This window comes from Musca autumnalis, unplaced genomic scaffold (assembly GCF_047663935.1).
Source record: "Musca autumnalis isolate F117 unplaced genomic scaffold, ASM4766393v1 scaffold_2, whole genome shotgun sequence".
Taxonomy (NCBI): domain Eukaryota; kingdom Metazoa; phylum Arthropoda; class Insecta; order Diptera; family Muscidae; genus Musca; species Musca autumnalis.
Window position 1 is genome coordinate 248,308,262 of NW_027411755.1, and position 6,915 is coordinate 248,315,176.

The window sequence follows — 6,915 nt, forward strand, 5'->3', positions numbered from 1 at the left end:
ATATTCTTTAAAAAATCCACGTGGTCTAATAGTCGTTGAAAAAATATTCTTTAAAAAATCCACGTGGTCTAATAGTCGTTGAAAAAATATTCTTTAAAAAATCCACGTGGTCTAATAGTCGTTGAAAAAATATTCTTTAAAAAATCCACGTGGTCTAATAGTCGTTGAAAAAATATTCTTTAAAAAATCCACGTGGTCTAATAGTCGTTGAAAAAATATTCTTTAAAAAATCCACGTGGTCTAATAGTCGTTGAAAAAATATTCTTTAAAAAATCCACGTGGTCTTATAGTCGTTGAAAAAATATTCTTTAAAAAATCCACGTGGTCTAATAGTCGTTGAAAAAATATTCTTTAAAAAATCCACGTGGTCTAATAGTCGTTGAAAAAATATTCTTTAAAAAATCCACGTGGTCTAATAGTGGTTGAAAAAATATTCTTTAAAAAATCCACGTGGTCTAATAGTCGTTGAAAAAATATTCTTTAAAAAATCCACGTGGTCTAATAGTCGTTGAAAAAATATTCTTTAAAAAATCCACGTGGTCTAATAGTCGTTGAAAAAATATTCTTTAAAAAATCCACGTGGTCTAATAGTCGTTGAAAAAATATTCTTTAAAAAATCCACGTGGTCTAATAGTCGTTGAAAAAATATTCTTTAAAAAATCCACGTGGTCTAATAGTCGTTGAAAAAATATTCTTTAAAAAATCCACGTGGTCTAATAGTCGTTGAAAAAATATTCTTTAAAAAATCCACGTGGTCTAATAGTCGTTGAAAAAATATTCTTTAAAAAATCCACGTGGTCTAATAGTCGTTGAAAAAATATTCTTTAAAAAATCCACGTGGTCTAATAGTCGTTGAAAAAATATTCTTTAAAAAATCCACGTGGTCTAATAGTCGTTGAAAAAATATTCTTTAAAAAATCCACGTGGTCTAATAGTCGTTGAAAAAATATTCTTTAAAAAATCCACGTGGTCTAATAGTCGTTGAAAAAATATTCTTTAAAAAATCCACGTGGTCTAATAGTGGTTGAAAAAATATTCTTTAAAAAATCCACGTGGTCTAATAGTCGTTGAAAAAATATTCTTTAAAAAATCCACGTGGTCTAATAGTCGTTGAAAAAATATTCTTTAAAAAATCCACGTGGTCTAATAGTCGTTGAAAAAATATTCTTTAAAAAATCCACGTGGTCTAATAGTCGTTGAAAAAATATTCTTTAAAAAATGCACGTGCTCTAATAGTGGTTGAAAAAAATATTCTTTAAAAAATCCACGTGGTCTAATAGTCGTTGAAAAAATATTCTTTAAAAAATCCACGTGGTCTAATAGACGATGAAAAATATACTTTAAAAAATCCACGTGGTCTAATAGTCGTTGAAAAAATATTCTTTAAAAAATCCACGTGGTCTAATAGTCGTTGACAAAAAATATTCTTTAAAAAATCCACGTGGTCTAATAGTCGTTGAAAAAATATTCTTTAAAAAATCCACGTGGTCTAATAGTGGTTGAAAAAATATTCTTTAAAAAATCCACGTGGTCTAATAGTCGTTGAAAAAATATTCTTTAAAAAATCCACGTGGTCTAATAGTCGTTGAAAAAATATTCTTTAAAAAATCCACGTGGTCTAATAGTCGTTGTAAAATATTCTTTAAAAAATCCACGTGGTCTAATAGTCGTTGAAAAAATATTCTTTAAAAAATCCACGTGGTCTAATTGTCGTCGAAAAAATATTCTTTAAAAAATCCACGTGGTCTAATAGTCGTTGAAAAATATTCTTTAAAAAATCCACGTGGTCTTATAGTCGTTGAAAAAATATTCTTTAAAAAATCCACGTGGTCTTATAGTCGTTGAAAAAATATTCTTTAAAAAATCCACGTGGTCTAATAGTCGTTGAAAAATATTCTTTAAAAAATCCACGTGGTCTAATAGTCGTTGAAAAAATATTCTTTAAAAAATCCACGTGGTCTAATAGTCGTTGAAAAAATATTCTTTAAAAAATCCACGTGGTCTAATAGTCGTTGAAAAAATATTCTTTAAAAAATCCACGTGGTCTAATAGTCGTTGAAAAAATATTCTTTAAAAAATCCACGTGGTCTAATAGTCGTTGAAAAAATATTCTTTAAAAAATCCACGTGGTCTAACAGTCGTTAAAAAAATATTCTTTAAAAAATCCACGTGGTCTAATAGTCGTTGAAAAAATATTCTTTAAAAAATCCACGTGGTCTAATAGTCGTTGAAAAAATATTCTTTAAAAAATCCACGTGGTCTAATAGTCTTTGAAAAAATATTCTTTAAAAAATCCACGTGGTCTAGTAGTCGTTGAAAAAATATTCTTTAAAAAATCCACGTGGTCTAATAGTCGTTGAAAAAATATTCTTTAAAAAATCCACGTGGTCTAATAGTCTTTGAAAAAATATTCTTTAAAAAATCCACGTGGTCTAATAGTCGTTGAAAAAATATTCTTTAAAAAATCCACGTGGTCTAATAGTCATTGAAAAAATATTCTTTAAAAAATCCACGTGGTCTAATAGTCGTTGAAAAAATATTCTTTAAAAAATCCACGTGGTCTAATAGTCGTTGAAAAAATATTCTTTAAAAAATCCACGTGGTCTAATAGTCGTTGAAAAAATATTCTTTAAAAAATCCACGAGGTCTAATAGGGGTTGAAAAAATATTCTTTAAAAAATCCACGTGGTCTAATAGGGGTTGAAAAAATATTCTTTAAAAAATCCACGTGGTCTAATAGTCGTTGAAAAAATATTCTTTAAAAAATCCACGTGGTCTAATAGTGGTTGAAAAAATATTCTTTAAAAAATCCACGTGGTCTAATAGTCGTTGAAAAAATATTCTTTAAAAAATCCACGTGGTCTAATAGTCGTTGAAAAAATATTCTTTAAAAAATCCACGTGGTCTAATAGTCGTTGAAAAAATATTCTTTAAAAAATCCACGTGGTCTAATAGTGGTTGAAAAAATATTCTTTAAAAAATCCACGTGGTCTAATAGTCGTTGAAAAAATATTCTTTAAAAAATCCACGTGGTCTAATAGTCGTTGAAAAAATATTCTTTAAAAAATCCACGTGGTCTAATAGTCGTTGAAAAAATATTCTTTAAAAAATCCACGTGGTCTAATAGTCGTTGAAAAAATATTCTTTAAAAAATCCACGTGGTCTAATAGTCGTTGAAAAAATATTCTTTAAAAAATCCACGTGGTCTAATAGTCGTTGAAAAAATATTCTTTAAAAAATCCACGTGGTCTAATAGTCGTTGAAAAAATATTCTTTAAAAAATCCACGTGGTCTAATAGTCGTTGAAAAAATATTCTTTAAAAAATCCACGTGGTCTAATAGTCGTTGAAAAAATATTCTTTAAAAAATCCACGTGGTCTAATAGTCGTTGAAAAAATATTCTTTAAAAAATCCACGTGGTCTAATAGTCGTTGAAAAAATATTCTTTAAAAAATCCACGTGGTCTAATAGTCGTTGAAAAAATATTCTTTAAAAAATCCACGTGGTCTAATAGTCGTTGAAAAAATATTCTTTAAAAAATCCACGTGGTCTAATAGTGGTTGAAAAAATATTCTTTAAAAAATCCACGTGGTCTAATAGTCGTTGAAAAAATATTCTTTAAAAAATCCACGTGGTCTAATAGTCGTTGAAAAAATATTCTTTAAAAAATCCACGTGGTCTAATAGTCGTTGAAAAAATATTCTTTAAAAAATCCACGTGGTCTAATAGTCGTTGTAAAATATTCTTTAAAAAATCCACGTGGTCTAATAGTGGTTGAAAAAATATTCTTTAAAAAATCCACGTGGTCTAATAGTGGTTGAAAAAATATTCTTTAAAAAATCCACGTGGTCTAATAGTGGTTGAAAAAAATATTCTTTAAAAAATCCACGTGGTCTAATAGTCGTTGAAAAAATATTCTTTAAAAAATCCACGTGGTCTAATAGACGATGAAAAATATACTTTAAAAAATCCACGTGGTCTAATAGTCGTTGAAAAAATATTCTTTAAAAAATCCACGTGGTCTAATAGTCGTTGACAAAAAATATTCTTTAAAAAATCCACGTGGTCTAATAGTGGTTGAAAAAATATTCTTTAAAAAATCCACGTGGTCTAATAGTCGTTGAAAAAATATTCTTTAAAAAATCCACGTGGTCTAATAGTCGTTGAAAAAATATTCTTTAAAAAATCCACGTGGTCTAATAGTCGTTGAAAAAATATTCTTTAAAAAATCCACGTGGTCTAATAGTCGTTGTAAAATATTCTTTAAAAAATCCACGTGGTCTAATAGTCGTTGAAAAAATATTCTTTAAAAAATCCACGTGGTCTAATAGTCGTCGAAAAAATATTCTTTAAAAAATCCACGTGGTCTAATAGTCGTTGAAAAATATTCTTTAAAAAATCCACGTGGTCTTATAGTCGTTGAAAAAATATTCTTTAAAAAATCCACGTGGTCTTATAGTCGTTGAAAAAATATTCTTTAAAAAATCCACGTGGTCTAATAGTCGTTGAAAAATATTCTTTAAAAAATCCACGTGGTCTAATAGTCGTTGAAAAAATATTCTTTAAAAAATCCACGTGGTCTAATAGTCGTTGAAAAAATATTCTTTAAAAAATCCACGTGGTCTAATAGTCGTTGAAAAAATATTCTTTAAAAAATCCACGTGGTCTAATAGTCGTTGAAAAAATATTCTTTAAAAAATCCACGTGGTCTAATAGTCGTTGAAAAAATATTCTTTAAAAAATCCACGTGGTCTAACAGTCGTTAAAAAAATATTCTTTAAAAAATCCACGTGGTCTAATAGTCGTTGAAAAAATATTCTTTAAAAAATCCACGTGGTCTAATAGTCGTTGAAAAAATATTCTTTAAAAAATCCACGTGGTCTAATAGTCTTTGAAAAAATATTCTTTAAAAAATCCACGTGGTCTAATAGTCGTTGAAAAAATATTCTTTAAAAAATCCACGTGGTCTAATAGTCGTTGAAAAAATATTCTTTAAAAAATCCACGTGGTCTAATAGTCTTTGAAAAAATATTCTTTAAAAAATCCACGTGGTCTAATAGTCGTTGAAAAAATATTCTTTAAAAAATCCACGTGGTCTAATAGTCATTGAAAAAATATTCTTTAAAAAATCCACGTGGTCTAATAGTCGTTGAAAAAATATTCTTTAAAAAATCCACGTGGTCTAATAGTCGTTGAAAAAATATTCTTTAAAAAATCCACGTGGTCTAATAGTCGTTGAAAAAATATTCTTTAAAAAATCCACGTGGTCTAATAGGGGTTGAAAAAATATTCTTTAAAAAATCCACGTGGTCTAAGAGTGGTTGAAAAAATATTCTTTAAAAAATGCACGTGCTCTAATAGTGGTTGAAAAAAATTCTTTCAAAAATCCACGTGGTCTAATAGTCGTTGAAAAAATATTCTTTAAAAAATCCACGTGGTCTAATAGTCGTTGAAAAAATATTCTTTAAAAATCCACGTGGTCTAATAGTGGTTGAAAAAATATTCTTTAAAAAATCCACGTGGTCTAATAGTGGTTGAAAAAATATTCTTTAAAAAATGCACGTGCTCTAATAGTGGTTGAAAAAAATTCTTTCAAAAATCCACGTGGTCTAATAGTCGTTGAAAAAATATTCTTTAAAAAATCCACGTGGTCTAATAGTCGTTGAAAAAATATTCTTTAAAAAATCCACGTGGTCTAATAGTCGTTGAAAAAATATTCTTTAAAAAATCCACGTGGTCTAATAGTCGTTGAAAAAATATTCTTTAAAAAATCCACGTGGTCTAATAGTCGTTGAAAAAATATTCTTTAAAAAATCCACGTGGTCTAATAGTCGTTGAAAAAATATTCTTTAAAAAATCCACGTGGTCTAATAGTCGTTGAAAAAATATTCTTTAAAAAATCCACGTGGTCTAATAGTGGTTGAAAAAATATTCTTTAAAAAATCCACGTGGTCTAATAGTGGTTGAAAAAATATTCTTTAAAAAATCCACGTGGTCTAATAGTCGTTGAAAAAATATTCTTTAAAAAATCCACGTGGTCTAATAGTCGTTGAAAAAATATTCTTTAAAAAATCCACGTGGTCTAATAGTCGTTGTAAAATATTCTTTAAAAAATCCACGTGGTCTAATAGTGGTTGAAAAAATATTCTTTAAAAAATCCACGTGGTCTAATAGTGGTTGAAAAAATATTCTTTAAAAAATCCACGTGGTCTAATAGTGGTTGAAAAAAATATTCTTTAAAAAATCCACGTGGTCTAATAGTCGTTGAAAAAATATTCTTTAAAAAATCCACGTGGTCTAATAGACGATGAAAAATATACTTTAAAAAATCCACGTGGTCTAATAGTCGTTGAAAAAATATTCTTTAAAAAATCCACGTGGTCTAATAGTCGTTGACAAAAAATATTCTTTAAAAAATCCACGTGGTCTAATAGTCGTTGAAAAAATATTCTTTAAAAAATCCACGTGGTCTAATAGTGGTTGAAAAAATATTCTTTAAAAAATCCACGTGGTCTAATAGTCGTTGAAAAAATATTCTTTAAAAAATCCACGTGGTCTAATAGTCGTTGAAAAAATATTCTTTAAAAAATCCACGTGGTCTAATAGTCGTTGTAAAATATTCTTTAAAAAATCCACGTGGTCTAATAGTCGTTGAAAAAATATTCTTTAAAAAATCCACGTGGTCTAATAGTCGTCGAAAAAATATTCTTTAAAAAATCCACGTGGTCTAATAGTCGTTGAAAAATATTCTTTAAAAAATCCACGTGGTCTTATAGTCGTTGAAAAAATATTCTTTAAAAAATCCACGTGGTCTTATAGTCGTTGAAAAAATATTCTTTAAAAAATCCACGTGGTCTAATAGTCGTTGAAAAATATTCTTTAAAAAATCCACGTGGTCTAATAGTCGTTGAAAAA